Genomic DNA, 20,756 nt, shown 5'->3' with positions numbered 1-20,756 from the left:
CCCCCAGGAATGCTTGCACTAGTTGTTGCATTTGGTTTGTTGTTTGGGGGTGCTTCAGTATTAGGCAGCCTTCTGCCCTCCCATGTTCATCTGAAAATATGTGTTCTCCCTGCAGTTGTTGTCCCCAGATGAGAGTTCCCTTGTGCTGCCTCAGTTGAATCTCCTTTACTTGACAGAGATGTGCCTGAGCAGCGGCCCTCCCCAGCCCTATCCCAAATCATACTTATTTTGCATAGGAGATACCATGGTCATGAAGATTATTCTCCCAGGGTGAGGTTCATTCATTGCATTCTGGGTATGCTGACCCCTGTGATTTCCCCAAATGTGGGTAACTCGACTGCATTATTTGTGGTAGTGGGGGACTGTGTTTGTGTTTTCCTCTGGTCAGCTCTGGTAAAAGTCAGATTTCTTTGTTTCAGATCTTCCTCTAGCCTTGTTCTTCTTTCGAGAGTTCCCTTGTGCTGCCTCAGTTGGATCTCCTTCACTTGACAGGGGGGTGCCCGAGCAGCGACCCTCCCCAGCTCAAGCCCAACTCCTACTTACCTGCCAGGTGAGATACTATGATCATGAAGGTGCTTCTCCCAGGGCAAGGCTCACCCATTGCACTCTGGGTGTGCTGCCCCTGCGATTTCCCCAAATGTGGGAAACTTGACTGCATAATTTGTGTTTCCCCTGGTCGGCTCTCGTATAATTCAGATCTCTTTGTCTCAGGTCTCTCTCCAGCCTAGTTTGCTGTCTGTTTCCACTTCTTTTTTCTTGAGCCCCTCCCTTTTATACCCTTGTGCACTATCCTGACTTCTCCTCCTGTCTGCTTACTTTGTGCCTTCCAATGCACAATGCAAACTACACACCCTTTTACTTGCCTTACAGAGCAGCTCTGGAGCTGTTACAGTGCCAAGCTGCTGTAAGAAATCAGCTTGAATGCTTCAGGGGCTGGGGCATTGTCAACATGAGCCCCACACCGAAGGAGGGTGGGGGTGTTTAATGCGAACTAAGGGTCATCCAAGCGCCGCAAAAGGCCGCCATGCCCTGCATACCCCTTTTCTCTTTTCATATGCAGATGAGGGTTCCAGACAACTTTGGCCCACTGCTTGGATGACATCACCGTATGCAAATCCGTCTTCTGCAGAACTTCCCCCAGGAATGCTTGTACTAGTTGTTGCATTTGGTTTGTTGTTTGGGGGTGCTTCAGTATTAGGCAGCCTTCTGCCCTCCCATGTTCATCTGAAAATATGTGTTCTCCCTGCAGTTGTTGTCCCCAGATGAGAGTTCCCTTGTGCTGCCTCAGTTGAATCTCCTTTACTTGACAGAGATGTGCCTGAGCAGCGGCCCTCCCCAGCCCTATCCCAAATCATACTTATTTTGCATAGGCGATACCATGGTCATGAAGATTGTTCTCCCAGGGTGAGGTTCATTCATTGCATTCTGGGTATGCTGACCCCTGTGATTTCCCCAAATGTGGGAAACTCGACTGCATTATTTGTGGTAGTGGGGGACTGTGTTTGTGCTTTCCTCTGGTCAGCTCTGGTAAAAGTCAGATTTCTTTGTCTCAGATCTTCCTCTAGCCTTGTTCTTCTTTCGAGAGTTCCCTTGTGCTGCCTCAGTTGGATCTCCTTCACTTGACAGGGGGTGCCCGAGCAGCAATCCTCCACAGCTCTGGCCCAACTCCTACTTACCTGCCAGGTGAAATACTATGATCTTCACTGTTAGGGCAATCAGGATGTGGAATTCCCTGCCAGGGAAGGTGGTAATGGCGGACTCTGTAATTGGATTTAAAAAAGGAATGGATACATTTCTGAATGAAAAAGCTATCCAAGGTTATAATACTTAAAATATCAATATGGTTAATCCGGGGGTAACATGAGTTGTAGTAGCTAACTAGTCATAAAACATTATTCAGCAAGTATGTAGAATCATCACAACTTAAAACAGGTTGAACACGATGGGCAATTTGCCTCTATTCAACCTCAAAAACTATGTTACTATATGTTACTATATTACTATGTTACTGTAGTATACAGAACACCACAATGCAATGAGCAGTGATAGTGAGCACTGATGAGGATACTAGAACTGACACTGAGCAGCAAGATGCAGCACTGGACTATTAGTAATGTACTGTAGTATGCTGAGCACAACAATGCAGCACAAGACAATGAGCAGTGATACTGAGCACTGATGAGGATACTACTGAGAACTGACACTGAGCAGGAGAGACACACTACTAGTATTACTGAGCAGCAATAAGTATCCACTGATACTGAGCACTGATATTGAGATTTCCACTGAGAGAACATAGCCACGTCCTCTCCGCTCTCTCTTCAATGCACGAGTAAAAATGGCGGCAACGCGCAGCTCTTTATATGGAATCCGAATCTCGCGAGAATCCGACAGCGGGATGATGACATTTTCCCTTGTTCAGGTTTTCCGAGTCAGGCGGGAACAACCGAGCCTACCTCGTACCAGTGTAAACCACGTGGAGTTCGTGGGGAATTCGGTTCTCGGAGAACCGAACCCGCTCCTCTCTACCTTATACCCATCAATTTTTTTTATTTTCAATCTAAGCCCCTGCAGTTTTCTGTAAGCATCTGCTTTGCTATGATGATCAACAAGTCACAAGGGCAAACACTCAGGGCTTGAGGCGTAGATCTTAGGACCAGCTGCTACAAGCATGGCAGAGGTGTCACTATCACTGGTGACACCCAGAGAGGTGGCGAGGGAGATTGTAATGCAGTGCGCGCAGATAAGCAGCGCAATGGTAAAAAGGAGGCATGGTTTCATAGGTAGGGGCGTGGCCTGGTGGCCTGAATCTACATTTTGTTGCTCCGGGTGTCCCGGGGGTTGGGGGCTGCACCGGAGACTAGTGTGTGAGCGGTGCTGGCTCCTGCACAGTGACATGGCATGGCCACTAGAGATGTGCACCGGAAATTTTTCGGGTTTTGTGTTTTGGTTTTGGGTTCGGTTCCGCGGCCGTGTTTTGGGTTCGAACGCGTTTTGGCTAAACCTCACCGAATTTTTTTTGTCGGATTCGGGTGTGTTTTGGATTCGGGTGTTTTTTTCAAAAAACCCTAAAAAACAGCTTAAATCATAGAATTTGGGAGTCATTTTGATCCCAAAGTATTATTAACCTCAATAACCATAATTTCCACTCATTTTCAGTCTATTCTTAACACCTCACACCTCACAATATTATTTTTAGTCCTAAAATTTGCACCGAGGTCGCTGGATGACTAAGCTCAGTGACCCAAGTGGCCGACACAAACACCTGGCCCATCTAGGAGTGGCACTGCAGTGTCACGCATGATGGCCCTTCCAAAAAACACTCCCCAAACAGCACATGACGCAAAGAAAAAAAGAGGCGCAATGAGGTAGCTGTGTGACTAAGCTCAGCGACCCAAGTGGCCGACACAAACACCTGGCCCATCTAGGAGTGGCACTGCAGTGTCACGCAGGATGGCCCTTCCAAAAAACACTCCCCAAACAGCACATGACGCAAAGAAAAAAAGAGGTGCAATGAGGTAGCTGTGTGACTAAGCTCAGCGACCCAAGTGGCCGACACAAACACCTGGCCCATCTAGGAGTGGCACTGCAGTGTCACGCAGGATGGCCCTTCCAAAAACACTCCCCAAACAGCACATGACGCAAAGAAAAAAAGAGGCGCAATGAGGTAGCTGTGTGACTAAGCTCAGCGACCCAAGTGGCCGACACAAACACCTGGCCCATCTAGGAGTGGCACTGCAGTGTCACGCAGGATGGCCCTTCCAAAAAACACTCCCCAAACAGCACATGACGCAAAGAAAAAAAGAGGCGCAATGAGGTAGCTGTGTGACTAAGCTCAGCGACCCAAGTGGACGACACAAACACCTGGCCCATCTAGGAGTGTCACTGCAGTGTCACGCAGGATGGCCCTTCCAAAAAACACTCCCCAAACAGCACATGACGCAAAGAAAAAAAGAGGCGCAATGAGGTAGCTGTGTGACTAAGCTCAGCGACCCAAGTGGCCGACACAAACACCTGGCCCATCTAGGAGTGGCACTGCAGTGTCACGCAGGATGGCCCTTCCAAAAAACACTCCCCAAACAGCACATGACGCAAAGAAAAATAAAAGAAAAAAGAGGTGCAAGGTGGAATTGCCTTGGGCCCTCCCACCCACCCTTATGTTGTATAAACAGGACATGCACACTTTAACCAACCCATCATTTCAGTGACAGGGTCTGCCACACGACTGTGACTGAAATGACGGGTTGGTTTGGACCCCCACCAAAAAAGAAGCAATTAATCTCTCCTTGCACAAACTGGCTCTATAGAGGCAAGATGTCCACCTCATCATCATCCTCCGATTCATCACCGTGTACATCCCCCTCCTCACAGATTATCAATTCGTCCCCACTGGAATCCACCATCTCAGCTTCCTGTGTACTTTGTGGAGGCAATTGCTGCTGGTCAATGTCTCCACGGAGAAATTGATTATAATTCATTTTAATGAACATCATCTTCTCCACATTTTCTGGAAGTAACCTCGTACGCCGATTGCTGACAAGGTGAGCGGCGGCACTAAACACTCTTTCGGAGTACACACTTGTGGGAGGGCAACTTAGGTAGAATAAAGCCAGTTTGTGCAAGGGCCTCCAAATTGCCTCTTTTTCCTGCCAGTATACGTACGGACTGTCTGACATGCCTACTTGGATGCGGTCACTCATATAATCCTCCACCATTCTTTCAATGGTGAGAGAATCATATGCAGTGACAGTAGACGACATGTCCGTAATCGTTGGCAGGTCCTTCAGTCCGGACCAGATGTCAGCATCAGCAGTCGCTCCAGACTGCCCTGCATCACCGCCAGCGGGTGGGCTCGGAATTCTGAGCCTTTTCCTCGCACCCCCAATTGCGGGAGAATGTGAAGGAGGAGCTGTTGACCGATCAAGTTCCGCTTGACTTGATAATTTTCTCACCAGCAGGTCTTTGAACCCCTGCAGACTTGTGTCTGCCGGAAAGAGAGATACAACGTAGGTTTTAAATCTAGGATCGAGCACGGTGGCCAAAATGTAGTGCTCTGATTTCAACAGATTGACCACCCGTGAATCCTGGTTAAGCGAATGAAGGGCTCCATCCACAAGTCCCACATGCCTAGCGGAATCGCTCTGTCTTAGCTCCTCCTTCAATGTCTCCAGCTTCTTCTGCAAAAGCCTGATGACGGGAATGACCTGACTCAGGCTGGCAGTGTCTGAACTGACTTCACGTGTGGCAAGTTCAAAAGGTTGCAGAACCTTGCACAACGTTGAAATCATTCTCCACTGCGCTTGAGACAGGTGCATTCCACCTCCTATATCGTGGTCAGATGTATAGGCTTGAATGGCCTTTTGCTGCTCCTCCATCCTCTGAAGCATATAGAGGGTTGAATTCCACCTCGTTACCACTTCTTGCTTCAGATGATGGCAGGGCAGGTTCAGGCGTTTTTGGTGTTGCTCCAGTCTTCTGTACGTGGTGCCTGTACGCCGAAAGTGTCCCGCAATTCTTGTGGCCACCGACAGCATCTCTTGCACGCCCCTGTCGTTTTTTAAATAATTCTGCACCACCAAATTCAAGGTATGTGCAAAACATGGGACGTGCTGGAATTTGCCCAGATATAATGCACGCACAATATTGCTGGCGTTGTCCGATGCCACAAATCCACAGGAGAGTCCAATTGGGGTAAGCCATTCTGTGATGATCTTCCTTAGTTGCCGTAAGAGGTTTTCAGCTGTGTGCGTATTCTGGAAAGCGGTGATACAAAGCGTAGCCTGCCTAGGAAAGAGTTGGCGTTTGCGAGATGCTGCTACTGGTGCCGCCGCTGCTGTTCTTGCGGCGGGAGTCAATACATCTACCCAGTGGGCTGTCACAGTCATATAGTCCTGAGTCTGCCCTGCTCCACTTGTCCACATGTCCGTGGTTAAGTGGACATTGGGTACAACTGCATTTTTTAGGACACTGGTGAGTCTTTTTCTGAGGTCTGTGTACATTTTCGGTATCGCCTGCCTAGAGAAATGGAACCTAGATGGTATTTGGTACCGGGGACACAGTACCTCAATCAAGTCTATAGTTGGCTCTGAAGTAATGATGGATACCGGAACCACGTTTCTCACTGCCCAGGATGCCAAGGCCTCAGTTATCCGCTTTGCAGCAGGATGACTGCTGTGATATTTCATCTTCCTTGCAAAGGACTGTTGGACAGTCAATTGCTTGGTGGAAGTAGTAAAAGTGGTCTTACGACTTCCCCTCTGGGATGACCATCGACTCCCAGCAGCAACAACAGCAGCGCCAGCAGCAGTAGGCGTTACACTCAAGGATGCATCGGAGGAATCCCAGGCAGGAGAGAACTCGTCAGAATTGCCAGTGACATGGCCTGCAGGACTATTGGCATTCCTGGGGAAGGAGGAAATTGACACTGAGGGAGTTGGTGGGGTGGTTTGCGTGAGCTTGGTTACAAGAGGAAGGGATTTACTGGTCAGTGGACTGCTTCCGCTGTCGCCCAAAGTTTTTGAACTTGTCACTGACTTATGATGAATGCGCTGCAGGTGACGTATAAGGGAGGATGTTCCGAGGTGGTTAACGTCCTTACCCCTACTTATTACAGCTTGACAAAGGCAACACACGGCTTGACACCTGTTGTCCGCATTTCTGTTGAAATACTTCCACACCGAAGAGCTGATTTTTTTGGTATTTTCACCAGGCATGTCAATGGCCATATTCCTCCCACGGACAACAGGTGTCTCGCCGGGTGCCTGACTTAAACAAACCACCTCACCATCAGAATCCTCCTTGTCAATTTCCTCCCCAGCGCCAGCAACACCCATATCCTCCTCATCCTGGTGTACTTCAACACTGACATCTTCAATCTGACTATCAGGAACTGGACTGCGGGTGCTCCTTCCAGCACTTGCAGGGGGCGTGCAAATGGTGGAAGGTGCATGCTCTTCACGTCCAGTGTTGGGAAGGTCAGGCATCGCAACCGACACAATTGGACTCTCCTTGTGGATTTGTGATTTTGAAGAACGCACAGTTCTTTGCTGTGCTTTTGCCAGCTTAAGTCTTTTCATTTTTCTAGCGAGAGGCTGAGTGCTTCCATCCTCATGTGAAGCTGAACCACTAGCCATGAACATAGGCCAGGGCCTCAGCCGTTCCTTGCCACTCCGTGTGGTAAATGGCATATTGGCAAGTTTACGCTTCTCCTCCGACGATTTTTATTTAGATTTTTGAGTCCATTTTTTACTGATCTTTTGTGTTTTGGATTTTACATGCTCTGTACTATGACATTGGGCATCGGCCTTGGCAGACGACGTTGATGGAATTTCATCGTCTCGGCCATGACTAGTGGCAGCAGCTTCAGCACGAGGTGGAAGTGGATCTTGATCTTTCCCTATTTTTGGAACCTCAACATTTTTGTTCTCCATATTTTAATAGGCACAACTAAAAGGCACCTCAGGTAAACAATGGAGATGGATGGATACTAGTATACTTATGGATGACGAGTGACTGACGACACAGAGGTAGCTACAGCCGTGGACTACCGTACTGCGTCTGCTAGTATAGAGATGATAATTAATGATATAAAAAAATATATATATAACTACTGTAGGTATATATAATATAATGACGGACCTGGTGGACACTGTCAGCAGACTGCTAAACTACTAGTATGAAGAAGATAGAAAAAAACTTGCACCACAGGTAGGTAGGTATACAATTATGGACGAGCACTGACGACACAGAGATAGCCACAGCCGTGGCCTACCGTACTGCGTCTGCTAGTATAGAGATGATAATTAATGATATAAAAAAAAATATATATAACTACTGTAGGTATATATAATATAATGATGGACCTGGTGGACACTGTCAGCAGACTGCTAAACTACTAGTATGAAGAAGATAGAAAAAAAAACCCACCACAGTTAGGTATACAATTATGGACGAGTGACGACACAGAGGTAGGTACAGCCGTGCACTACCGTACTGCGTCTGCTAGTATAGATAATATACTAAATATATTACTACTGTAGGTATATAATATAATGACGGACCTGGTGGACACTGTCAGCAGACTCCTAAACTACTAGTATGAAGAAGATAGAAAAAAAAACCCCACCACAGGTAGGTATACAATTATGGACGAGCACTGACGACACAGAGGTAGGTACAGCCGTGGACTACCGTACTGCGTCTGCTAGTATAGATAATATAATAAATATATTACTACTGTAGGTATATAATATAATGACGGACCTGGTGGACACTGTCAGCAGACTGCTAAACTACTAGTATGAAGAAGATAAAAAAAAAACCCCACCACAGGTAGGTAGGTATACAATTATGGACGAGCACTGACGACACAGAGATAGCCACAGCCGTGGACTACCGTACTGCGTCTGCTAGTATAGATAATATAATAAATATATTACTACTGTAGGTATATAATATAATGATGGACCTGGTGGACACTGTCAGTAGACTCCTAAACTACTAGTATGAAGAAGATAGAAAAAAAAAAACCACCACAGGTAGGTAGGTATACAATTATGGACGAGCACTGACGACACAGAGATAGCCACAGCCGTGGACTACCGTACTGCGTCTGCTAATATAGAGATGATAAAGATGAAAAAAAAAATATAACACTACTGCAGATAAATATTTATATAATATATGTATGACGGACCTGCTGGACACTGTCAGCAGAATGCGTTTATAGAATAAAAAAAAAAACACCACAGGAGTGTTTAACTTTTTCAGGCAGACAATATACTGGTGGTCACACTGGCAGCAAAAGTGTGCACTGTACTCCTGCTATAACTGCTCCCCAGTCTCCCCCACAATTAAGCTGTGTGAGCAGTGAGCACTCAGCACAGTCAGATATACATAGATGATATATCATGCAGCACACTGAGGCTGAGCACAGATATGGTATGTGTATCGTTTTTTTTCAGGCAGAGAACGGATTATAAATAATAAAACTGGTGGTCACTATCAGCAAAACTCTGCACTACTGAGTACTCCTGACAAGTTCAACTGCTCCCCAAATTAGTAGTAAATCAAATGTCACTCGTCTCTATCTTCTAATCTAAACGGAGAGGACGCCAGCCACGTCCTCTCCCTATCAATCTCAATGCACGTGTGAAAATGGCGGCGACGCGCGGCTCCTTATATAGAATCCAAGTCTCGTGAGAATCCGACAGCGGGATGATGACGTTCGGGCGCGCTCGGGTTAACCGAGCAAGGCGGGAGGATCCGAGTCTGCTCGGACCCGTGCAAAAAAGGGTGAAGTTCGGGCGGGTTCGGATTCCGAGGAACCGAACCCGCTCATCTCTTATGGCCACCCAGCATGACGCCTCCCTTCTTGACCATGCTGTAATTGCAGTCGCACTGCAGTTCAGCGTGATCATAAAAAATGGTGTAGCCTCCTGCTGGTGCAGACTGTATGTGCGCGCAGGAAGCCGCCACCATTTTTGTGATCACAGCGGCTGAATGTGATGTCATACAGCCGCTGTGACCACGCCCCCTGTGTCTCCTCCATTGCAGACCCCATTTTGAAGCCTTGCCCCCGCACCGCTCCATCCCTGACTTGGAAATGGAGTGTTGCTGACCCCCCTCTCCCCCCCTGCCCCGATTGACAGGCAGAGGCGATCGCATTCTCTGCGGGGTGCCGCAGAAAATGCAGGCACATGCGTATGCTCTTAGCAATTTTTGCAGTTGGATCACTTATTGTGATTGCAATCCAACCTGAATCAGGCCCTATTACCTATCACAATGCGCTGCGGGCAGTACAAAATTGGTTTAATATAGGAGAAAAACCCCCAGACCTGTGCTCCTTAACTGTACCTGGTGGCTAGTGGAGCGGCTGCCCAGTAATCAGTGTCCACGCCAGTGCGCACACGGTCCACCCCCTACGGCCACGCTCCCCTTCATCAGCGGCCTCGTGATCCGGAAGGGCGGTGTGTGTGTGACTGACCTTAGGAAGAAACCGGAGCCTCCGCTGCAGTGACCCAGCAACCAGGGCACGGGAGTATACAGCGCCGCTGGGAGTGATGAAGCTGCAGTAAAGATGTCTATTAGACCTAGCCTGCTGCAGCCCTTGTAGATTCTCATAAAACAAGTTCTTCTTTTCTTGTCAAAATGAATAGCTAAGAATAGGCTGCCTGAGGCAGGCCCCTGTTAAGTGGCCTGCTACTGAAGGCACCAACTACAAACTGAGCTCCCTGTTCATGGAAGCGGAGTTATAGAGGAGGATGCACTGAGCATCTTGGGAACAGTCAAAAGCTTTGAGCCGGTTGGTGCCTCAGATCAAGATCCTACTCTACACCCCAATGTGAATCCTTGTGGAGTCCTGTGTACCCCACAGAAGAAATTAATGTGTCACACCCATTGGCAGCAACCTTAGAATAGCTGCTGATGGGCACAATTGAGAAAGGAAGGGGGGGGGGGACATTTGAATCCAGCACATAGATGCAATTCAAATATGTAATTTGTACCTTCCTATTTTAAAATATAATGGATGAACTTCACCCTGTGAGAACAATCTTCATGATCAAGAGATCTCATATGCAAAATAAGTATGAGTTGGGATAGGGCTGGGGAGGGTGGCTGCTCGGCCCCTCCCCCGTCAAGTTAAGGAGATTCAACTGAGGAAGCACAAGGGAACTCTCGTCTGGGGACAACAACTGCAGGGAGACCACATCTTTTCAGATGAACATGGGAGGGCAGAAGGCTGCCTAATACTGAAGCACCATCAAATATCAAACCATATGCAACAACTAGTACAAGCATTCCTGGGGGAAGGTCTGCAGCAGACGGATTTGCATACGGTGATGTCATCCAAGCAGTGGGCCAAAGTTGGCTGGAACCCTCATTTGCATATGAAAAGAGAAAAGGGGCATGCAGGGCATGGCGGCCTTTTGCGGTGCTTGGATGACCCCTAGTTCGCATTAAACACCCCCACCCTCCTTTGGTGTTGGGCTCATGTTGGCTATGCCCCAGCCCCTGAAGCATTCAAGCTGATTTCTTGCAGCAGCTGGGCACTGTAACAGCTCCAGAGCTGCTCTGTAAGGCAACTAAAAGGGTGTGGGCCCTGCAGCACTACCTGTAGTTCGCATTGTGTGTTGGAAGGCACAAAGTAAGCAGACGGGAGAAGTCAGGATAGTGCGCAAGGGCATAGAAGGCAGTGGCTCCAGAAAAGAGAAGTGGAAACAGACAGCAAACTAGGCTGGAGAGAGACCTGAGACAAAGAGATCTGAATTATACGAGAGCCGACCAGGGGAAACACAAATTATGCAATCAAGTTTCCCACATTTGGGGAAATCGCAGGAGCAGCACACCCAGAGTGCAATGGGTGAGCCTAGCCCTGGGAGAAGCACCTTCATGATCATAGTATCTCACCTGGCAGGTAAGTAGGAGTTGGGCTAGAGCTGGGGAGGGTCACTGCTCGGGCACCCCCCTGTCAAGTGAAGGAGATCCAACTGAGGCAGCACAAGGGAACTCTCGAAAGAAGAACAAGGCTAGAGGAATATATGAGACAAAGAAATCTGACTTTTACCAGAGCTGACCAGAGGAAAACACAAACACAGTCCCCCACTACCACAAAAAATGCAGGCGAGTTTCCCACATTTGGGGAAATCACAGGGGTCAGCATACCCAGAATGCAATGAATGAACCTCACCCTGGGTGAACAATCTTCATGACCATGGTGTCTCCTATGCAAAATAAGTATGATTTGGGATAGGGCTGGGAGGGCCGCTGCTCAGGCACATCTCTGTCAAGTAAAGGAGATTCAACTGAGGCAGCACAAGGGAACTCTCATCTGGGGACAACAACTGCAGGGAGAACACATATTTTCAGATGAACATGGGAGGGCAGAAGGCTGCCTAAAACTGAAGCACCCCCAAACAACAAACCAAATGCAACAACTAGTGCAAGCATTCCTGGGGGAAGGCCTGCCGCAGATGGATTTGCATATGGTGATGTCATCCAAGCAGTGGGTCAAAGTTGGCTTCAACCCTCATCTGCATATGAAAAGAGAAAAGGGGCGTGCAGGGCATGGCGGCCTTTTGCGGTGCTTGGATGACCCCTAGTTCGCATTAAACACCCCCACCCACCTTTGGTGTGGGGCTCATGTTGGCCATGCCCCATCCCCTGAAGCATTCAAGCTGATTTCTTGCAGCAGCTGGGCACTGTAACAGCTCCAGAGCTGCTCTGTAAGGCAAGTAAAAGATTGTGTGGGCCCTGCAGCACTACCTGTAGTTTGCATTGTGCATTGGAAGGCACAAAGTAAGCAGACGGGAGGAGAAGTCAGGATAGTGCACAAGGGTATAGAAGGGAGGGGCTCAAGATAAAAGAAGTGGAAACAGACAGCAAACTAGGCTGGAGAAAGACCTGAGACAAAGAGATCTGAATTATACGAGAGCCGACCAGAGGAAACACAAATTATGCAGTCAAGTGTCCCACATTTGGGGAAATCGTAGGAGCAGCACACCCAGAGTGCAATGGGTGAGCCTTGCCCTGGGAGAAGCAACTTCCTGATCATAGTATCTCACCTGGCAGGTAAGTAGGAGTTGGGCTAGAGCTGGGGAGGGTCGCTGCTCGGGCACCCCCCTGTCAAGTGAAGGAGATCCAACTGAGGCAGCACAAAGAAACTCTCGAAAGAAGAACAAGGCTAGAGGAAGATCTGAGACAAAGAAATCTGACTTTTACCAGAGCTGACCAGAGGAAAGCACAAACACAGTCCCCCACTACCACAAATAATGCAGTCGAGTTTCCCACATTTGGGGAAATCACAGGGGTCAGCATACCCAGAATGCAATGAATGAACCTCACCCTGGGAGAACAATCTTCATGACCATGGTAACTCCTATGCAAAATAAGTATGATTTGGGATAGGGCTGGGGAGGGCCGCTGCTCAGGCACATCTCTGTCAAGTAAAGGAGATTCAACTGAGGCAGCACAAGGGAACTCTCATCTGGGTACAACAACTGCAGGGAGAACACATATTTTCAGATGAACATGGGAGGGCAGAAGGCTGCCTAATACTGAAGCATCCCCAAACAACAAACCAAATGCAACAACTAGTAAAAGCATTCCAGGGTGAAGGTCTGCAGAAGACGGATTTGCATACGGTGATGTCATCCAAGCAGTGGGCCAAAGTTGGCTGGAACCCTCATCTGCATATAAAAAGAGAAAAGGGTTATGCAGGGCATGGCGGCCTTTTGCGGCACTTGGATGACCCCTAGTTTGCATTAAACACCTCCACCCTCCTTCGGTGTGGGGCTCATGTTGGCTATGCCCCAGCCCCTGAAGCATTCAAGCTGATTTCTTGCAGCAGCTGGGCACTGTAACAGCTCCAGAGCTGCTCTGTAAGGCAAGTAAAAGGGTGTGGGCCCTGCAGCACTACCTATAGTTCGCATTGTGCGTTGGAAGGCACAAAGTAAGCAGAAAGGAGGAGAAGTCAGGATAGTGCGCAAGGGCATAGAAGGGAGCGGCTCAAGAAAAGAGAAGTGGAAACAGACAGCAAACTAGGCTGGAGAGAGACCTGAGACAAAGAGATCTGAATTATACGAGAGCCGACCAGGGGAAACACAAATTATGCAGTCAAGTTTCCCACATTTGGGGAAATCGCAGGAGCAGCACACCCAGAGTGCAATGGGTGAGCCTTGCCCTGGGAGAAGCACCTTCATGATCATAGTATCTCACCTGGCAGGTAAGTAGGAGTTGGGCGAGAGCTGGGGAGGGTCGCTGCTCGGGTACTTCCCTGTAAAGTGAAGGAGATCCAACTGAGGCAGCACAAGGGAACTCTCGAAAGAAGAACAAGGCTAGAGGAAAATCTGAGACAAAGAAATCTGAGTTTTACCAGAGCTGACCAGAGGAAAGCACAAACACAGTCCCCCACTACCACAAATAATGCAGTTGAGTTTCCCACATTTGGGTAAATCACAGGGGTCAGCATACCCAAAATGCAATGAATGAACCTCACCCTGGGAGAACAATCTTCATGACCATGGTATCTCCTATGCAAAATAAGTATGATTTGGGATAGGGCTGGGGAGGGCCGCTGCTCATGCACATCTCTGTCAAGTAAAGGAGATTCAACTGAGGCAGCACAAGGGAACTCTCATCTGGGGACAACAACTGCAGGGAGAACACATTTTTTCAGATGAACATGGGAGGGCAGAAGGCTGCCTAATACTGAAGCACCCCCAAACAACAAACCAAATGCAACAACTAGTACAAGCATTCCTGGGGGAAGTTCTGCAGAAGACGGATTTGCATACGGTGATGTCATCCAAGCAGTGGGCCAAAGTTGGCTGGAACCCTCATCTGCATATGAAAAGAGAAAAGGGGTGTGCAGGGCATGGCGGCCTTTTGCGGCGCTTGGATGACCCTTAGTTCGCATTAAACACCCCCACCCTCCTTCGGTGTGGGGCTCATGTTGGCCATGCCCCATCCCCTGAAGCATTCAAGCTGATTTCTTGCAGCAGCTTGGCACTGTAACAGCTCCAGAGCTGCTCTGTAAGGCAAGTAAAAGGGTGTGGGCCCTGCAGCACTACCTGTAGTTTGCATTGTGCATTGGAAGGCACAAAGTAAGCAGACAGGAGGAGAAGTCAGGATAGTGCACAAGGGTATAAAAGCGAGTTTCCCACATTTGGGAAAATCACAGGGGTCAGCATACCCAGAATGCAATGAATGAACCTCACCCTGGGAGAACAATCTTCATGACCATGGTATCTCCTATGCAAAATAAGTATGATTTGGGATAGGGCTGGGGAGGGCCGCTGCTCAGGCACATCTCTGTCAAGTAAAGGAGATTCAACTGAGGCAGCACAAGGGAACTCTCATCTGGGGACAACAACTGCAGGGAGAACACATATTTTCAGATGAAAATCTTGGTCATGCTCTGGTTTCTCTTCAGAACGAACAAATCTTTCGCCTTTTACTAAAGATTTCTGTGGAGAGGAGCAAAACCGAGTTTTATCTCAATCTTTGCATGCCCCATATTATTGGGGTTTCTTTTATCAGTTTAAAGACAGAACGAGTGTGCTTTCTTGTTAGCTTTAATGTAAGCTCATTTGCATAGAAATGACAGTAAATGTTTGTTTCTTTTCAAACAGAACTTTCTTGACCATGCTACTTGCTTGAAAGATCTGGGAGCACATGGAATACAGTACAAACCATGCTTATAGCAAGGAGAAGCCAGGTGAGAAATCTGCTTTCTTTCAAGTTGGGCGCTCACTTTGATCTGAATGAGGACTGCTGGCACAGCATTTAGGCGACAGGTGGAATCTTGGTCATGCTCTGGTTTCTCTTCAGAACGAACAAATCTTTCGCCTTTTATTAAAGATTTCTGTGGAGAGGAGCAAAACTGAGTTTTATCTCAATTTTTGCATGCCCCATATTATTGGGGTTTCTTTTATCAGTTTAAAGACAGAACGAGTGTGCTTTCTTGTTAGCTTTAATGTAAGTTTATTTGCATAACAATGACTATAAATGTCTGTTTCTTTTCAAGCAGAACTTTCTTGACCATACTAATTGCTTGAAAGATCTGGGAGCACATGGAAAAGAGTACAAACCATGTTTATAGCAAGGGGAAGCCTGGTGAGAAATCTGCTTTCTTTCATTCAAATTGGGTGCTCACTTTGATCTGAATGAGAACTGCTGGCATGGCACTCAGGCGACAGGTGGAATCTTGGTCATGCTCTGGTTTCTCTTCAGAACTAACAAATATTTCGCCTTTTATTAAAGATTTCCGTGGAGAGGAGCAAAACTGAGTTTTATCTCAATTTTTGCATGCCCCATATTATTGGGGTTTCTTTTATCAGTTTAAAGACAGAACGAGTGTGCTTTCTTGTTAGCTTTAATGTAAGTTTATTTGCATAACAATGACAGTAAATGTTTGTTTCTTTTCAAACAGAACTTTCTTGACCATGCTACTTGCTTGAAAGATCTGGGAGCACATGGAAAACAGTACAAACCATGCAGTATCACAAGAGCCTTTATTTGATCTTTCATGAAGATAGAGCAGAATTGAGGACACGTCAACAATTTCTGCCGAAGGTGGTTCATCTTTCCACATGGTGCCTTTGGCCACTGACACCTTCGTTGAGTCAAAGTCTCTGGCTGTGGTCAGAACTTTGAAAATTTATGTCACCAGAACGGTTCAGATTAGGAAAACAGAGGCTCTGTTTGTCCTGTATGCTCCCATCAGGATTGGGTGTCCTGCTTCCATGTAGACCATTATGCGCTGGATCTGTGGTAAGATTCAGCATGCTCGTTCCACGGCAGGATTGCCGTTACTGAAGTAGGTGAAGACCCATTCTACTAGAAAGGTGGGTTCATCCTTGGCAGCTGGTCGGGGAGTCTCGGCATTGCAACTTTGCCGAGCAGCTATTTAGTAAACACTTTTGCTAAGTTTTACAAGTTTGATACCTTGGCTGATGATAACCTTAAGTTGGGTCATTCGGTGCTGCAGAGTCGTACGCACTCTCCCACCCGTTCAAGAGCTTTGGTATAACCCCATGGTTCTTAATGTGACCCCAGCATCCTCTAGGTCGTATGAGAAAATAGGATTTTAATACCTACCGGTAAATCCTTTTCTCTTAGTCTGTAGAGGATGCTGGGCACCCGTCCCAGTCCATACTGTGTCTGCAGTTATTACTTGTGGTTATACACATGTTGTGTTATGGTTCTGGTCAGCTTTTTGCTGCAATTGTTCATGCCGTTGGCTTGTGTTCTGTTGAATGCCACTTTCTGCGGCATGCTTAAGGTGTGAGCTGGTAAGATGCTCACCTTAGTTTAACAATAAATCCTTTCCTCGAAATGTCCGTCTCCCTGGGCACAGTTCCTATAACTGGAGTCTGGAGGAGGGGCATAGAGGGAGGAGCCAGTTCACACCCTTTGAAAGTCTTAAAGTGCCCATGTCTCTTGCGGATCCCGTCTATACCCCATGGTTCTTAATGTGACCCCAGCATCCTCTACGGACTAAGAGAAAAGAATGCCCTTGCGCACTATCCTGACTTCTCCTCCCGTCTGCTTACTTTGTGCCTTCCAACGCACAATGCGAACTACAGGTGGTGCTGCAGGGCCCACACCCTTTTACTTGCCTTACAGAACAGCTCTGGAGCTGTTACAGTGCCCAGCTGCTGCAAGAAATCAGCTTGAATGCTTCAGGGGATGGGGCATGGCCAACATGAGCCCCACACCAAAGGAGGGTGGGGGTGTTTAATGTGAACTAGGGGTCATCCAAGCACTGCAAAAGGCCGCCATGCCCTGCATGCCCTTTTTCTCTTTTCATATGCAGATGAGGGTTCCAGTCAACTTTGGCCCACTGCTTGGATAACATCACCGTATGCAAATCCGTCTGCTGCAGACCTTCCCCCAGGAATGCTTGTACTAGTTGTTGCATATGGTGCTTCAGTATTAGGCAGCCTTCCGCCCTCCCATGTTCATCTGAAAAGATGTGGTCTCCCTGCAGTTGTTGTCCCCAGACGAGAGTTCCCTTGTGCTTCCTCAGTTGAATCTCCTTAACTTGACGGGGGAGGGGCTGCCCGAGCAGCCACCCTCCCCAGCCCTATCCCAACTCATCCTTATTTTGCATATGAGATCTCTTGATCATGAAGATTGTTCTCACAGGGTGAGGTTCATCCATTATATTTTAAAATAGGAAGGTACAAATTACATATTTGAATTGCATCTATGTGCTGGATTCAAATGTCCCCCCCCCCCCTTCCTTTCTCAATTGTGCCCGTCAGCAGCTATTCTAAGGTTGCTGCCAATGGGTGTGACATATTAATTTCTTCTGTGGGGTACACTGGACTCCACAAGGATTCACATTGGGGTGTAGAGTAGGATCTTGATCTGAGGCACCAACCGGCTCAAAGCTTTTGACTGTTCCCAAGAAGCTCAGTGCATTCTCCTCTATAACCCCGCTTCCATGAACAGGGAGCTCAGTTTGTAGTTGGTGCCTTCAGTAGCAGGCCGCTTAACAGGGGCCTGCCTCAGGCAGCCTATTCTTAGCTATTAATTTTGACAAGAAAAGAAGAACTTGTTTTATGAGAATCTACAAGGGCTGCAGCAGGCTAGGTCTAATAGACATCTTTACTGCAGCTTCATCACTCCCAGCGGCGCTGTATACTCCCGTGCCCTGGTTGCTGGGTCACTGCAGCGGAGGCTCCGGTTTCATCCTAAGGTCAGTCACACACACACCACCCTTCCGGATCACGAGGCCGCTGATGAAGGGGAGCGAGGCCGTAGGGGGTGGGCCGTGTGCGCACTGCGGTGGATACTGATTACTGGGCAGCCGCTCCACTAGCCACCAGGTACAGTTAAGGAGCACAGGTCTGGGGGTTTTTCTCCTATATTAACCCAATTTTGTACTGCCCGCAGCGCATTGTGATAGGTAATAGGGCCTGATTCAGGTTGGATTGCAATCACAATAAGCGATCCAACTGCAAAAATTGCTAAGAGCATACGCATGTGCCTGCATTTTCTGCGGCACCCCGCAGAGAATGTGATCGCCTCTGCCTGTCAATCGGGGCGGGGAAGGGGGGGAGAGGTGGGTCAGCAACACTCCATTTCCAAGTCAGAGATGGAGCGGTGCGGGGGCAAGGCTTCAAAATGGGGTCTGCAACAGAGGAGACACAGGAGGCATGGTCACAGCGGCTGTATGACATCACATTCAGCCGCTGTGATCACAAAAATGGTGGCGGCTTCCTGCGCGCACATACAGTCTGCCCCAGCAGGAGCCTACACCATTTTTTATGATCACGCTGAACTGCAGTGCGACTGCAATTACAGCATGGTCAAGAAGGGAGGCGTCATGCTGGGTGGCCATGCCCTGTCACTGTGCAGGAGCCAGCACCGCTCACACACTAGTCCCCGGGTGCAGCCCCCAACCCCCGGGACACCCGGAGCAACAAAATGTAGATTCAGGCCACCAGGCCACGCCCCTACCTATGAAACCATGCCTCCTTTTTACCATTGCGCTGCTTATCTGCGCGCACTGCATTACAATCTCCCTCGCCACCTCTCTGGGTGTCACCAGTGATAGTGACACCTCTGCCATGCTTGTAGCAGCTGGTCCTAAGATCTACGCCTCAAACCCTGAGTGTTTGCCCTTGTGACTTGTTGATCATCATAGCGAAGCAGATGCTTACAGAAAACTGCAGGGGCTTAGATTGAAAATAAAAAAATTGATGGGTATAAGGTAGAGAGGAGCAGGTTCGGTTCTCCGAGAACCGAATTCCCCACAAACTCCACGTGGTTTACACTGGTCCAAGGCAGGCTCGGTTGTTCCCGCCTGACTCGGAAAACCTGAACAAGGGAAAATGTCATCATCCCGCTGTCGGATTCTCGCGAGATTCGGATTCCATATAAAGAGCTGCGCGTTGCTGCCATTTTTACTCGTGCATTGAAGAGAGAGCGGAGAGGACGTGGCTATGTTCTCTCAGTGGAAATCTCAATATCAGTGCTCAGTATCAGTGGTTACTTATTGCTGCTCAGTAATACTAGTAGTGTGTCTCTCCTGCTCAGTGTCAGTTCTCAGTAGTATCCTCATCAGTGCTCAGTATCACTGCTCATTGTCTTGTGCTGCATTGTGGTGCTCAGCATACTACAGTACATTACTAATAGTCCAGTGCTGCATCTTGCTGCTCAGTGTCAGTTCTAGTATCCTCATCAGTGCTCACTATCACTGCTCATTGCATTGTGGTGTTCTGTATACTACAATAACATAGTAATATAGTAACATAGTTTTTGAGGTTGAATAGAGGCAAATTGCCCATCGTGTTCAACCTGTTTTAAGTTGTGATGATTCTACATACTTGCTGAATAATGTTTTATGACTAGTTAGCTACTATAACTCATGTTACCCCCGGATTAACCATGTTGATATTTTAAGTATTATAACCTTGGATAGCTTTTTCATTCAGAAATGTATCCATTCCTTTTTTAAATCCAATTACAGAGTCCGCCATTACCACCTTCCCTGGCAGGGAATTCCACATCCTGATTGCCCTAACAGTGAAGAATCCTTTCCTCCATTGCGTTCTGAACTTTCCTCCAGTCGCAGCGAGTGACCACGTGTTCTTTTAATAAATAATTCCTCTGATAACTCTTTGTTATGTATCTTTACATATTTGAAGATATTAATAATATCTCCTCTTAGGCACCTCTTTTCTAGTGTATAAATATTCAGCCTAGTAAGTCTTTCCTTATAGTCAAGTACTTTTAGGCCTTTAATCAATTTAGTCTTCAGGATCTCTTACACTTCCATGAGCAGCAGAGTAGTGCAATGGAAGCATGCTGGGCCCATACCCCAGAGGTCGATTGATCGAAACTATCCTCTGCTATGTGCATTTTTTTTTTTATAATTAAAGTAATCAAAAACTGGGATTGATATTTTGGCTCTTTTATTTTTACTTAAAGTACAATAACTTTTATCATTTTAATTTGTTTTAATAGTATATTGACAGCATTGTTTTCTTTAAAAAATCCACTTAATTTTCTTTACCCTATTACTGAAATGGTAATTGACAAAAACAAACTACATTGTCACCAGAAGAGCAATGCAAAATGTACAAGTGATATATGAAAATCATCTTCCATCTTGAATTTCAATGATGCATTGGGACAACAATTTGTGAGAAACATCTTCACCCATAAAGAAAGATTTTCTTAATTCCTTACCTGTGTGCTGATTAGATATCACCTTGTTTTCACATTAAACAGACTTCCCCATG

At 47.4% G+C, this 20,756-nt stretch overlaps 12 non-coding genes and 1 pseudogene across 12 annotated transcripts; 6 read left to right on the top strand and 7 right to left on the bottom strand.

The window, feature by feature from the left end:
- Positions 1-219: 219 nt before the first annotated feature.
- Positions 220-383, top strand: LOC135047934 (U1 spliceosomal RNA). Its single transcript, XR_010239902.1, has one exon. It is a non-coding gene; the product is annotated as a U1 spliceosomal RNA (small nuclear RNA).
- Positions 384-535: 152 nt separating this feature from the next.
- Positions 536-698, top strand: LOC135047821 (U1 spliceosomal RNA). The gene has a single exon (XR_010239805.1). It is a non-coding gene; the product is annotated as a U1 spliceosomal RNA (small nuclear RNA).
- A 655-nt stretch (positions 699-1,353) lies between these two features.
- Positions 1,354-1,517, top strand: LOC135047918 (U1 spliceosomal RNA). The gene has a single exon (XR_010239887.1). It is a non-coding gene; the product is annotated as a U1 spliceosomal RNA (small nuclear RNA).
- A 9,744-nt stretch (positions 1,518-11,261) lies between these two features.
- LOC135047844 (U1 spliceosomal RNA) lies at positions 11,262-11,424 on the bottom strand. The gene has a single exon (XR_010239821.1). It is a non-coding gene; the product is annotated as a U1 spliceosomal RNA (small nuclear RNA).
- Positions 11,425-11,576: 152 nt separating this feature from the next.
- LOC135047941 (U1 spliceosomal RNA) lies at positions 11,577-11,740 on the bottom strand. The gene has a single exon (XR_010239909.1). It is a non-coding gene; the product is annotated as a U1 spliceosomal RNA (small nuclear RNA).
- A 675-nt stretch (positions 11,741-12,415) lies between these two features.
- On the bottom strand, positions 12,416-12,578 carry LOC135047845 (U1 spliceosomal RNA). The gene has a single exon (XR_010239822.1). It is a non-coding gene; the product is annotated as a U1 spliceosomal RNA (small nuclear RNA).
- Positions 12,579-12,730: 152 nt separating this feature from the next.
- On the bottom strand, positions 12,731-12,894 carry LOC135047905 (U1 spliceosomal RNA). The gene has a single exon (XR_010239874.1). It is a non-coding gene; the product is annotated as a U1 spliceosomal RNA (small nuclear RNA).
- A 674-nt stretch (positions 12,895-13,568) lies between these two features.
- Positions 13,569-13,731, bottom strand: LOC135047823 (U1 spliceosomal RNA). The gene has a single exon (XR_010239807.1). It is a non-coding gene; the product is annotated as a U1 spliceosomal RNA (small nuclear RNA).
- Positions 13,732-13,883: 152 nt separating this feature from the next.
- LOC135047913 (U1 spliceosomal RNA) lies at positions 13,884-14,047 on the bottom strand. The gene has a single exon (XR_010239882.1). It is a non-coding gene; the product is annotated as a U1 spliceosomal RNA (small nuclear RNA).
- Positions 14,048-14,640: 593 nt separating this feature from the next.
- LOC135047868 (U1 spliceosomal RNA) lies at positions 14,641-14,768 on the bottom strand (annotated as a pseudogene).
- A 144-nt stretch (positions 14,769-14,912) lies between these two features.
- On the top strand, positions 14,913-15,028 carry LOC135047885 (U5 spliceosomal RNA). The gene has a single exon (XR_010239854.1). It is a non-coding gene; the product is annotated as a U5 spliceosomal RNA (small nuclear RNA).
- Positions 15,029-15,310: 282 nt separating this feature from the next.
- Positions 15,311-15,426, top strand: LOC135047890 (U5 spliceosomal RNA). Its single transcript, XR_010239859.1, has one exon. It is a non-coding gene; the product is annotated as a U5 spliceosomal RNA (small nuclear RNA).
- A 286-nt stretch (positions 15,427-15,712) lies between these two features.
- LOC135047896 (U5 spliceosomal RNA) lies at positions 15,713-15,828 on the top strand. Its single transcript, XR_010239865.1, has one exon. It is a non-coding gene; the product is annotated as a U5 spliceosomal RNA (small nuclear RNA).
- The last annotated feature ends 4,928 nt before the right edge of the window (positions 15,829-20,756 follow it).

This window comes from Pseudophryne corroboree, unplaced genomic scaffold (assembly GCF_028390025.1).
Source record: "Pseudophryne corroboree isolate aPseCor3 unplaced genomic scaffold, aPseCor3.hap2 scaffold_943, whole genome shotgun sequence".
Classification (NCBI taxonomy): domain Eukaryota; kingdom Metazoa; phylum Chordata; class Amphibia; order Anura; family Myobatrachidae; genus Pseudophryne; species Pseudophryne corroboree.
The sequence above is the reverse complement of the archived record's forward strand: the minus strand, read 5'-3'. Positions and strand labels throughout refer to the sequence as shown.